The sequence below is a fragment of the Pantherophis guttatus genome, chromosome 1 (assembly GCF_059756535.1).
Source record: "Pantherophis guttatus breed Tessera chromosome 1, ASM5975653v1, whole genome shotgun sequence".
NCBI lineage: Eukaryota > Metazoa > Chordata > Lepidosauria > Squamata > Colubridae > Pantherophis > Pantherophis guttatus.
The window spans coordinates 57,351,162-57,365,226 of NC_142063.1; positions in this window are offsets into that span (position 1 = coordinate 57,351,162).

Consider the following 14,065-nt stretch of genomic DNA (forward strand, 5'->3'; position numbering starts at 1 on the left):
CCCATAAAAATCCAAACAAGAGGATGAAGAAACGTTTTGAAGTTCTAAGCATCTGGTAAGCACAGATATCAAAAAATGCAGATCAAAGAGAACAATGGGATCAATTCACAACATTCGTACAGGACATGTGTTTGATAGCTGATTATGGTTACAAGCTTTCCTGAAGAATGTTTGCTCAGCAATGCAGGAGGGAAGGATTTGGTTCCATCAATAACATTACTTCCTTTTTCTGATCAAAGTTGGGTTCAACAAGAGAGTCAAGAGATGCAATTCAGTCACCAGTTGTGTTGGTTAGACCTATATGAAAGTCAGTGGGATTGCATTAGAGGACATGATAATGGGCCAATGTAGAGCAGATCCTGAATGCAAGAGGAGTAAATGTTGCATTATCAAGTTATGATCACAGGCATTTTCTTTTGCAGAGTACAGTCATTGTTCTCTTTAGGATTAAAGAGATTTGATAGGAAGGGAGTAAAAAGCAATAACTGCTATAAAGTTCTCAACGATTATTTTCCATGTATTCATTCTCAAATAGGGATGCACATATTTGAAGGTCAATACAAATACAGATTGTTGATCAATACTTTATTCAGAATATGGGGATACATAGCATTTTTCTTTGTGCGTGTGTGTGCCTTTGAGTCAGTACTGACTCCTGGATATTGCCTGGAGGAGTCCTTGCAATTTTCTTGACCAGATTTCAGTCAACAACTCAGTAACTCAGCTCATCATCATCCTGAGCTGCAAATAGCTCAACAGATAGCAGATACAGAAAGTCCTCAGCTTACAACAGTTCACCTAGTGACCATTCGAAGTTACTACAGCACCTGGGCATGACACCTTAGGCCGGTCACTTCCTTTCAGCCCTAGGAGGAGGCAATGACAAACCTCTTCTAAAAAACTTTGTCAGAAAAACTGCAAGGACTTGTCCAGGAAGTCTTTGAGAAGTAGGCACAATTAAACAAGAAGAAAGCAACCAAACAAAAAAAAAAATCCATTATAACAACTGTAAATTTTAGTATTTTTAATCAACTAATATATAAAGAAATGTTTGTTTATCAAATGCCTTAAAACTCACCTCTGAAATCGGGATAGCCGAGCATTGCTTTTTTCCGATCCTTTTTCAGAAATGCTGCTCGTGTTCTTACAAAATTGAAAACCCACAGTTTAGATAATATAAACATTATATTATAAACATAAACATGCTTCATTTGTCTTTTTTAAAAAAAATCCTTCAGCAGAATGAATTTTAAAACACAGATATTAAATCAACTCACAACTTATGGGTGATTTCCTGCCAGTAATCTAAATGGTCTGACCATGTTTTTCATTTATACCCGAAGGCCATTTCAAAATATATTCACAGAAAGTTTCCTTAAATAATCTTGACTTCTATTGCAGCTCAAATGTTGGAAATTGCATTGTATCTTTGTATCTAAAAGCCTTTTGACTACTGGGGATGATGGCACAGATACCTGACTGTCTGCACATATAGCCTCTTGTCTGTCAGTCAGTCACCTGGTCTACTGCTACTTAAGTGAGTCTTGGTGTTAAAGACAGAAAAGAAACTTCTTTCTCCTTCCTTTGTTTTCAAAATGTAGTTAAAGTTGTCTTATCTATATAATTCTCAATAAATCTGTCACGAGTGTTTTCAGGATTGCTTGGCTACTTGATCAGTCACAAACAGTATGGTTTCAATCAAGCCATCTCCTGTTTGCAATTACCTGCAAGCCTTCCCCGCCCTAGTTAATTGCAGGTTAACTCCCCATATAAGCAAGGGCCTTTTCGCTTCCTACTCGGGCCTAAACGCTGTTTAGGCCTAGATGCAGAGCTCCTGCTGGAAGCTGGATGCAGAGCTCAGTGCAACGTTACAGAAGGGGGGAGAACACAGATAAGGACTCCAGATGCTGTTGCAGAGATACTCCTACGGATGCTTGCCTTTTGCTGTTTTGAAGCACGCAAGCCATCATCAGAACTGCTGCTGCTGGACATTCTTCCTCCCACAAGCTTTAAGCTACGTTTGCTGATTGAAATTGTTTTTTCTTCAGGTGACTTTTTTAGCTGTGAAGTTTATGCTGCTGCCCTTCTATTACCTCGATGATGTATCGACACCGAAGCTGCTTATTGTCATGTTAACCTTTTTCTCTTGTGAACTGTTTCGGTATTGTGGAGAGGAATCTAGGGAGATAGCCTGGCTTCACATAACCAAGATAAGACTTTGTTACTAATGTGCTTTTTTTAAAGACATAGTGCTTTTTAAATGTTTTAAAGTAAATTATATTTTTACACAAGACGCCTCTGTCAGATTTATTTCAGTCCTAGCGTGTTTGCTCATGAGCTGGTTCACGGTCCGGGGTACCCCTCAACCCCACTTCTTAACAAAATCTTATATCAAATAATAATAATTATCTGATAGCTGGACTTAAATCCACATCCAAGATTATTATATTATGAGCATTTTATTATTTTTATATGGAAACTGTTATTACTTAATTATTTAGCATTCTTTGAGCAGTCTACATAGTCTCAGGAGCACATATTCTAACAAGTGTTGATGCCGAATTCAGATCTCCAACAGGTTTATGGGCTCAGAATAGCTTCATGAGTTCCAGTCCTGCCTTAGCTATGAAAGCAAGTTGAGTAAACATTGACTAGTCACTCTCTGCCCAGCTCACCTTATAGGGTTGTTGTTGTGTGGAAAATAGGAAAAGGAAGGTGTGTTGAATATATTCGCTGCCTTGAGTTATTTGTAAAAATAATAAATAATTTATATACATAATATTCATATAAATAGCGGTCACATTTAGATTTATATACTGCTCCACAGTGCTATACAGCCTTCTCTAAGTGGTTTACAGAGTCAGCATATTGCCCCCCAGCAATCTGGGTCCTCAGTTTACCAACCTTGGAAGGATGGAAGTCTGAGTCAACATTGAGCCAGTGAGAATCGAACTGCTGGCAGTCAGCAGAATTAGCCTGCAATACTGCATTCTAACCACTGCATCACATGGCTCTTAAATATTTATATAAATAAATACTTGATCAAAGCAGGCAATAGGATAAAACTGCAGGATTAAGTTTCAGTTACTTTCCTTCCGATAGCCTTACCCCAACATTTTAATGTGCTAGAACAAGCAGCAATGCTTCAGAAAAACCTGATTGTGAATCAGTAGTATCCAAAATACATGAACAGGAATCCTTAATGGGAACAGAACCACGCTCCATGCAAAGAGAAGCCTCTGTTTTCAAAGCTAGAGATAATAACCTGCTTTATCTGAAAAAGCAGATCACATCTGAGGGCATGTTGCCTACAAAGGGAACAAAGGCCATCACTTTAGAGATGCAAATGGAAGGAGAGCTAGGCAAGACCCTGGTTTCTCCTCTCCAGAGAAAGAGAAATTGGCCAAGGGAGGAAAATGCTGAAGAAGCTATGGTAAGCTCAGAATTTAGCAAATGTTGCATTCTGAGAAAGAGAAGGGCCTGACTCAAAGAAGCCTTACCCACCAAAGGTGTGCTATTTTGAACTTAATTTACCTTGACAGCATAACAATTCCTCCTATGTTTATATATATATATATATATTTGGTCCTTGATGCAAAGGGCAAATCCTAATGTGAATGGAAAGCAAATAAGCTCACAAAGAAGTGGGATGGCTATAATAAAAAGCATGCTGAATGATGAAGAGTTTTGCATAATAAGGATGCTCTGTATTTTCCAGACTTGGGTTCCAATTTACTAGGTGTTAGTTACACCGTCAGAAAGGGAGGTAGAAGAATTTGTTAATGGAGGTTGCTCCATAACAACTAAAGATGGGAATCTGTTACTGAAAGGAACTGTGTCAGCCCACAGGAGACCATGTCTCTCAGAGGATCCGGTGTGTGTGTGTGTGTGTGTGTGTGTGTGTGTGTGTGTGTGTGTGTGTAGGCAACCTAGACAAACAAACAGTTCTCATGAGCGGATAAATAGAGCTTGAAAGTAGGAGCTAGACTGGTTTCCCCTAGGCAAATTTTCTCGTGGGAAAAAGACAAGGGGCTATTAAACTGGCAAATGAAGTTGGAGTAAAAATCAAGGGGAAGTCTGGGAAGAGGAAAAACTTGGCTGGAGGGGGTGCAATGGTTGACATCCTAAGATGGATTGTATTGGCTATTGACAATTTGCATTGAACTAAGGAGCAATGTTGGTTGGTGAACTAAGAAGTTTTGATCTAGTCAGAAGTGAGCAGAGTCTGATGAGTCTCTTGAAGAACAACAGATCATGATCGGGAGAAGTACAGTATATTGTAGAAAGATTGTGACTAGTGTGGCACACAATCTACTTAGCAGTATCTCTGGGGAGGCAGAAGAGGAGGAGGATCATATTCTGTCAGTGTAAGCTTTGTGAGGAAGTCCACACAAGAAGTGCAACCGGCAGTTTGAGCTGTATATTTATTGTAAGATTACGTTAACAGAACTTTGCAAGTCTGAAAGTATCCTTCTTGTCCTCACATTTAGTTTCCTGGAAACTAGGACAGTCTCTTCTGACATGCTTTTGCCACCCTTCTTCCTTCAGATTCAAATTTTGTTTATTACACCATTGTCTAGGCTGCAACTCTTCCTCCTGTCTCCCAAGGTCATTCCCACATATCATTATAGCCAGCCAAGAAAAGTTAACGCTTTTAAACATTCTAAATCAACATAAAGTCTTTATAGGTAGCATTGTACGTCTATGCTAAACTATTATTACAGAGTGTACACATATGCCATTGGAGGACATTTAAGTTGGAAAGACCACAGAACATACATTTAGATAATGGAACATATACACCTGATTATTTAAAAAAAATGAAAATATTCATGGATAGCTGTTCTTTTTATACTGGAATAAAATGGATTAGCATAAAAAATAATCAATCTCTGTTGGACATACAATATGCAGTAGTATATTGGTTAACTCCAGCCTGGATGAAACTAGTTGAACCACTAATTACTTTCAATACAAGCTGCCATCAGAATCATAAAAAGCTTTCCGTATACATTTATAAACATAAATTTATAAACAGAATACATAATTTAAAGCTCATGTTTGGACCTAAAGCATGTATTTCTAAGGAGAAAAAAAATAATCTGGACCCAGAGGTGGGTTCTACTTACCTTTACTACCGGTTTGCATCGTGCCCGCCCACGCGACTCTTCTGCGCATGCGCAGATCACCTATGATGACGTCCGGGTCAGTGGGCAGAGCCTCCCATCGGTTTTACTACCGGTTCTTGCGAACCGGTCCGAACCAGGGGGCAACCCACCACTGAACTGGACCATATAGTCGAATTGTATGGATCTATAGAGTTCTAAATCTTTCCATTGGATGGATTTCCATTGGATGGATTGAAACAATAAATGTGGCTTTCTTTGAAAGAAATAAGAGGAAAAATGGCCATGTGAGAATAAAGTATTGGGATTTGAACACTGAACACCTAAGATATTACATAGTCAGATAACAAAATACTTGCAAGCAAACAACAAAGCTCAGGGAGCACCAAGGATTCTACAGTTGTACCCTGAGCTTTATATCAATTTTACCATAACTATTTTCTAGTTTCAAATCAGCATCACAGGTAATTTCACTAGGGGGATTCACCATAACCTGCTGAGGTGATGCAAGATGCAGAAATGGATTTGCAGCATGCAGCAGCTCAGCCTAAGTGACGCTGATGGCATTCACAGAGACCTAACAAAGGGAGCCCCCATAAGACTGCCATCCATAGTCAAGAGGGAAGACCCAGAGGTAGAAAAGGGAATGGAAGAAAAAAGCCATAGGGAAGAGGTGGGATCTGTTTACAAAATAACACTTGGCAACCTATGGAACTATCTGTCACATGATAAACAAAAGAGATTTTGATACAGCAATGAGAATCCTATGCAGAAAAGTTAAGTGCACCAACCCCAAGTGACTTGAATGAAGTCGGGAGGCTATGGAGATCATTCAAGGCACTGTTGATTTAAATTTAAAACTGCTAGCAAGCAGTTTTCCTGAATAAATTGGATTAAGATTGGGCAACAAATGGAGCTTAGCGCACATCTACAGGCAGATATCTCTTCCTCTATGTTGCAATATTTTTAGGATCAGACTCAGTAATTGATTTGAGAATAAAGTATTCAAACAAAACACTGTTTATTTACAGTAGGCATTCTATATTCACTGAATAATCACAGATAGAAGCAAGGAGTAGATGCACACAGCTCCTTTTATATACACAAGGCGGAGCAAGAGATGGGAGTGGTTAAATATGAATATATTAAATGATGAAGAATAAGTTAACCCCTAATATCCCGGTTATATACTATTTACATATTGGAGAATAAGGCATTTACTTGTGACAAATCCCCCTCTAAATGCCGATTCGATATACAACAATAATTACATTCAGATTCAGAGCAGTATAAAACTTGCAGTTTTGAAGTCAAGTATTTGTGCTGTTTAGAAGGCAAAGGCTTTATCAATATGTCAGCTATTTGCTCTGATGTTTCGCAATGGACTGCTTTAATAAATCCATCCTGAGATAATTGTCTCACGTGCTTGAATTTTATATCTATATGCCTGGATCTTTGACCAATAGCATCAGATCTAGATATTTCAATAGCAGCCTTGTTGTCTTCGTGTATGATGAATGGTAGTGAAGGTTTTTTCCAAGTATTTGACAATAGATCATTAAACCATACAAGATTGTTGGAGGCTTTAGACAAACAAACGTATTCTGCTTCAGTCGTTGAGGTAGCTACTAAATCTTGTTTTCCAGTGTACCAGTAAACTGGACAATCGTTAAGAAAAAATATATAACCAGATGTGCTTTTTCTACATATAGTATCACCTGCCCAATCCGCATCGGCATAACATGTGAGGATGGGCTCTTTGACATTATTAGGTTCCAGTAATAAACAGAAGTCTAAGCTATTCTTTAAGTATCTTAATATTCTTTTAACGGCCTCCCAATGATATAATAAGGGTTTGCTGACGTATCTGGATAACAAATTGAGTGGCAAAGCAATATCGGGTCTAGTCCAATTAGAAATATATAGAAGGGAGCCAATAACTGATCTGTAGAGTGTATTGTCCTTAAATTCGGGGGATGATTCATCTACATTCCTCAAGAAGTCAGTTTGCATAAGAGTGTCACAGGGCTTAGCATTGTTTAAGTTACACTTGTTTAGGAGTTCTATAATCTTATCTTTCTGAGAAAGTTGAATCCTTTTTTGGTTTTACTGATTTGAACTCCAAGATACTTATTTACCTTCCCTAATGATTTTAAAGAAAAATGTTCATTTAGTTTTGTTACAAATGTCTCTCTTTTTTCTTTATGTTTACCTATATACAAAATATCATCCACATAAATTAACACAAATTCTACTGTGTCACCTTCCTTTTTGACAAAGAAACAGTTGTCAGCAGTAGTAGCATTGAAATTCATAGTTCTGAGTACTTTGACTAAACATTCATACCATTGTTTGCCAGATTGTTTCAATCCGTACAAACTTTTATTTAGTAACCACGTTTCATCCTTGTTTGTGTATTGACTATGAGGTGCTCTTACATATATCTCTTTATCGAGTTTTGTGTGTAGATATGCAGTCTGTATGTCATATTGGAATACATCAAGGTCAAGTGCTGATGCTATAACTAAAGCTGTTTTGACACTCTCAGTTCTTACTGTGGGAGAGTATGTGTCTGTGTAATCCTCAGGATATTTTTGAGCATAACCCTGTGCAACTAATCTAGCTTTGTATAAAGTGTTGCCTTCTTCTAGATTTTTAATTTTATATATCCACCTGGTGCCTATAATAGTTTTATCCTTAGGTGCAGGTGTAGGTGTGAATACATTTAACTCTCGTAAACTATCCATCTCCTTGGCCATGGCTGATTCCCATTTTCTTCTTTCTTCGGGGGGAAGTTTTAATACTTCCTCGTATGTGTTTGGTGTAGATATTTCGCTATCCATGTACATTACATAATCTTTGTATTTGTTTGGCACTTTGTTCCTGTTACATCTGATTGTTTTTTCTGGTTTACTATCGTTATCATGTAAATATCTTGCCTCCTTTTTTGTTAGCGAATCTGTCTTTATTTTGTGTTGACTGTTTGTCCATGTTTTAATTTTGTTTTTATGTGTGTTGTGATTACCTTCTTCTCTGGTCATTTTATCCTGATGTTTAGTGTCTGGATCTGTGATTGGGAATATTTCATTAAGATGTATTTTAGACCAGTTGGCCTGTTCATGAAATACTGCTGTTCTAGAAATTATAAACTTATTATTATTATCAATAAATCTGTACCCTTTTGTGCCTGTTTCGTATCCCATGAACCTAAGTCTTCTGGATACGTTTTCTCCTTTACGCCTCAATTGCTTTGGTATGTGTACATCCGCAGTGACCCCAAATATGTGCATGTGTGCTATCTTGGGTTTTCTATTGTACATTAGTTCATATGGTGTCTTGTTTATAATGCTGGACCAGGTTCTATTTTGTGTATAATTGGAATATTGTAATGCTTCTGACCAGAATTGTTTGCCTAAGCCAGCATCCTCTAATGTGCTTCTAATCATGGTTTGTAATGTTGAGTTCTTTCTCTCTACCACTCCATTTTGGAATGCAGAGAAAGGGCTAGATGTGAAATGTAGCATCCCTTTGTTTTTTAGCCATTGGGAGAATTCCTTTGACATGAATTCAGATCCCCTATCTGTCATGATTTGTTTTATTTTAATATTATGTTGCGTTTCTACACGTTTGTAAAACTCTTTGAATTTCTGAAAGGTTTCATCTTTGTGTTTTAAAGTATAGACAAACCCATAACGACTATAGTCATCTACAATAGTCAGAAAATAACGTTTTCTATATGTGATTGATGGTGTTAACGGGCCAACTAAATCCATGTGTACCAAATCAAAAATTTGATTAGTTGATCTTGTTGCCTTTCTTGGTTTGGGACTAGTTCTGAGTTTTGTGGACTTACATACTGAGCATTCCAGATAGTTTTTACAATTTTTTATTTTAACCCCTTCAGCATGTTCAATCATCTTTTGTACTACAGGAAAACTAGCATGTCCTAATTTCCTATGTAAAATATGTGCACATTCATCATGAATTGGTTTTCCAATTTTAGGTTTTTTGTCATTGGATGTGTCTTTGTGACTATGAATTGTCTCATGTTCTTCATTATCACTATTGCTATTGTCTCCATTATCTATGTCATTGTTTTCTTCCATGTTGGAATCAATATTGTGTAACCATCTTTCTTTCGTGATTAAATATGGTAGACCTCCTTTGATAACTACACTACCTAAGCTAGTTTTGTTTTTCTCTAGTGTTGCCTTTCCTTTTGAGAATACTATATTTATGTTAGAATCTCTACTTAGTTTTATTGCACTAAGTATATTATGAGGTATTTCTGGTATTAGCAATACCCCCTCTATTTTTCCTAGACCGGGTAAGTTTACATTCCCTCTACCAATGACTTGGACCTTTTCTTGATTAGCCACTTTAATTACAAATTTATCTTCTATAAATGAAGATAATATACTTTTATTATGTGTAGTGTGATTAGTTGCCCCAGAGTCAATGAGCCAATCATTGTCCTCTGACTGTTGTATGCTGGTTGTGTTATGTTTGTTTAATCCATTTAGTGAACCAGATCTTCTATCCTTTGAATTATCCCTGCCCCCTCTATGTTCTCTATAGTTAGGTGGACTTCTATATCTATGTCTATCAATGGATGATTGTCTGTTATGATATCTATTTCTATAGTCAGTTTTTTGTCTTTCTCTAAGGAATTTAGGACAATCTCTCCTATTATGTTCTTTAGATCCACAGTTGTGGCATTCAATTGATTCACGATATCTTTCTTGGAATGCTTCCCTCTTATATTGTTTATGTTCTATGTGTTTGTTATAACGACTCCTTCTTGAATTATCTTCAGCTATTAGCTTATTTGATAAATTTTCTATGGACAAATACCCTAAATTGATTGTGTCTAAATGTGATATATAGTTATCCCATGATGGGTCTAGTGAGTTAATGATAACACTCTTCATAGTTTGATCTGAAATCACCTCTCCCCTTAAATGCAGCTCTGCTCTGATTTTGTTTAAAGATATTAAATGTTCACTTATAGTAACCCCTGGCTTTATCCTAGCTGAAAAGAAATCTTTAGACATTCTTGTTGTAGTGGCTACACTTTCACTGTGAAACAATTTAAACATGCATTGAATAATTTCTGAGACAGTCAGATTTTGCTTAATACTATGGTACATAGCAGGAGATATACTGGAAATTAATAAGAAAAATGCTCTGTGGTGTAAGCAGTCCAATTTTAGAGTCCAAGGTCTTTTTGGGGGGGTAGTAATAAAAAATAATAAGTTTTCTTTTAGAAAAACAACCTGAAGCTGTTGACACCATTCCTGCAAATTAATACCATCTATTCTCAGTTTTGGGAAATCATTGGGTAAATTCCCAATGTTGTTAGATCCATTACTTACAACTGGGGGTAGTCCGTGATCTTGCAAGTGTTGGTAGTTGCAGAATGGTGTGGGTATGCTCGCAACGAGTCTGAATGGCTCTCTCTGTTCTTCATGTCCTCCGAAGCTGTCTGCGTAGTTCTGCACATGCGCGTTGTTCATTTTGCTCTTGGAGCTGTCGGGAGAGGTTCTCGCTGCTGCAGCTCCCTCGTAGCGTTCCTCTTCTGACGAATCGGTCTCCGGCTCGATTTTGGGAGTCCAGGTAGCAGCAGGCACTCGCTTTCTTTCGTTGAGATCGCTGGTTTCTGGGATCGTCTGTGGTGTGGGGTGGTATCTGCAGGGCTCTCTGGGCTCAGGCATCGGTGCTCTCGTCGTTTGGATAGAAGCGTGTAGATTCTGAGATGTTTGCTTACTTGTTTGTCTTTTCTTTATTTTTCGACTGCTATCTTTTGTCGATTCTTTTGTGATCTTCAATTTTGGACCGAATGCTGCAAAAAGCGTTTTCATTGCTGATTCTACTTGCATATCTATTGAAGTTTCTTCGATTTCTGTGTCTGATTCATCTGAAGAGTAAATTTTCTCCCTTTTGTTTTTTGCATCGTGTAAGGCCTTTCGCGCCAGATATTTTGAATTCTGCCTTCTGATTGGCTCTGCTTCATTCATCTTAGTGGTCTGTTGTAACCAAGATGGCTGCCATTCAAAATTTTGCGTGGAACTGTTAGTCTTCTTTTTTGTTATATTTTTATCTGCAGGCATTTCGCTCACCATTTTTGAATCTTTAGGTTCATCTGTTACGATGTGTTTCTCTCTCGCTGCTCCATTGTTTTTTATTATGTCTTGGACGTTCGCGATGAGATTTTCATCATTCTTTTGACTTTTTAAGAGTCTCAGTATCTCTGACCTGAGTTCGTTGTTTTCTATCTCGTTTTCTTCTTGGTCATCAGTTTCATCCATTATTTCTTCATTGTCTGTAGTGCAGTCTTCAGATTCTCTCGATATCGCAGTTGTGGATTCATCGATCATTTCTTGATCTGCTTCCATTTCTTTACTGTATGCCCTGGTGTTGGGTCTTTCTCTTTTGTTTCTGGAGTTTTCTCTCTTAGACATATTTAAAGTTTTATTGAGTCAATTCAACCATCCTCGGCTACCAGATTGTTGCAATATTTTTAGGATCAGACTCAATAATTGATTTGAGAATAAAGTATTCAAACAAAACACTGTTTATTTACAGTAGGCATTCTATATTCACTGAATAATCACAGATAGAAGCAAGGAGTAGATGCACACAGCTCCTTTTATATACACAAGGCGGAGCAAGAGATGGGAGTGGTTAAATATGAATATATTAAATGATGAAGAATAAGTTAACCCCTAATATCCCGGTTATATACTATTTACATATTGGAGAATAAGGCATTTACTTGTGACACTCTATAGTGGTGAAGGAAAACACTTGGTCAGCAGAAAGCAAGTAACCATAACTCTCCTCCTCTGAGGCCGAGTAGCAGTTAGTTGTAGTAGTTGTGAAGTCCTGTGGACGTACAAGTTTTTAGAGGATTTTGCCATTACTGAATATTTGAAGCAAAGTTAGTAATAATGCATCAAAAGTTGTATTCAGATGTCCCAGAAAGACAACTGAAGGATTAATTTGAGAGTAATGCACACTGACCTACTGGATGTACAAGACAAAAGGACTGATCAGTGTGCATTATGCTCCTACAGAATAGATGGGGATTGATGTAGTGGTCAGCCACTGTCCTGAGATCAGTTCCAGATGCTTTGGGAAAAGAGGGGAGTCACAAGAGGGTTCCTGGGACAATGGGAAGGGGGAGGGGTTAAAGCCTCTTTGTCCCCCCCAGACTCTTTTGACCACTAGAGCAAATGGCAAGAGATAGAAAAAGGTCTCTCCTCTGGCCCATTATTGATTACACAAGTCTCTGTGTTTAGGAGACAATGGTGATTTCCTCTTTCTCTCCCCCCTCCCCCCTCTCTGTTGCCCTTCTTTCCCTTTTAGGTGTAATTTAAATAGATATAAGATCATTCCATCCTTTATTAAGATCTTCACAGATCTTATCTTTTCTTGAAAGTAAGGAAGGAATGATAGCATTCTACCTATTCGTTTATAGCTAATAATCTACAGCCAAGACAATTATTTTATTAGCATCTTTCAATTAGACCTGCAGCTATTTCATTAGTTTGTATTCTTTTCACACTCTACATATGTTCAAGGGCATATCCTAATAAGTTCCTCCCAAATTCAGATCAGTACCACAAAATTATGTCACGTACATACATTTCCAAGTAGTGGCATGCTGGGGTTGCACTAAGTCAAAACAAGCACAATGCAGAAACGTATTTGTTGCAGATTTGTTTGGCGTTTCTGAATGTCAAATGTTTCTAAAAGAAAGAAAATACACTAACTGACTAATCAGGAAAGAGAGAAATCTTATAAATGAGACAATTATGGAAATCAAGAAGCAAATTAATTGTCTGGAAACATCTTAATTGGGATGCATATCATTTTCTTAAATGAAAGTAATCATATTACTGGGGTTAAATAATAAAGTGCTTGCAAGAGTAACATCTTAAGCTATTCAAGCTAAACATGTCAAAAAGATATAAACTCACGTTGAGGAGAATGGTATTAAACATATTACTTGCCTGAATTTTGTATAACCTGGAATTCACCTTTTTATTAGTAATAACATTCATTTTCTATTCACAGGGAAAACAGCAGTGAGTGGCTAATGCTTTCTTCTATGGGAGGGTTAATCTTTAAACTTGGACTAGATGGAAATTTTTCTAACCAAGGGTGGACCATCTATGGTCCTGGGACATATGCAGCTCTGATACTCCCCCCCACTTTCATCCCTAGATTCTGCAATTTCATATCAGACATTTGATCCAATTGAATTGGAGTGTGTCTTGGTGAAAGTGAGGTGGAAATGAAACATAAGCCAAGCTACCAAGGAGTTGGATGTGTCTTACAAGACAAAGAGGTGAGCGTGGCCTCAAACCACAATGTTTGCAGATCAAACGCTGATAAATCATGCTTCATCAGTGGAGATTTTTTAAAGAGACTGGACAGCCACTTACCTAAAATGATATAGGCCAGTGATGGCTAACCATTTTGCTGTCACGTGCAAAATGGTTAGCAAAGTGGGGGGAATGTGTGGGGGGTTACGTGCGCACGTGGCCACACCCATAATTCAACGCCCCCCTGTGCATGCCCAAGTGACCCCACCGAGCTCCCCCCGCTTTTGGCACGTGATGGCACGGTGGGCCCGGTAGGCCCATTTTTTGCCCTCCCCAGGCTCCAGAGGCTTTCTTGGAGCCTAGGGAGGGTGAAAATGGCCTTCCTCACCCTCCCGGAGGCCCTCTGGAGGCTTGAAACAGTCTGTTTGCTGATTTCCGGTGGGACCTAGAAAGCCTCTGGAGCCTGGGGAGAGCGAAAAATGGGCCTTCCCCTCTCCCAGAGGCCCTCCAGAGGCTGGAAACAGCCTGCTTCCCAACTTCCGGTGGGCCCAGAAGGTCCAATAATCAGCTGGCTGGCATGCGCATGCGTGCCGGAGCTGAGCTAGGGCA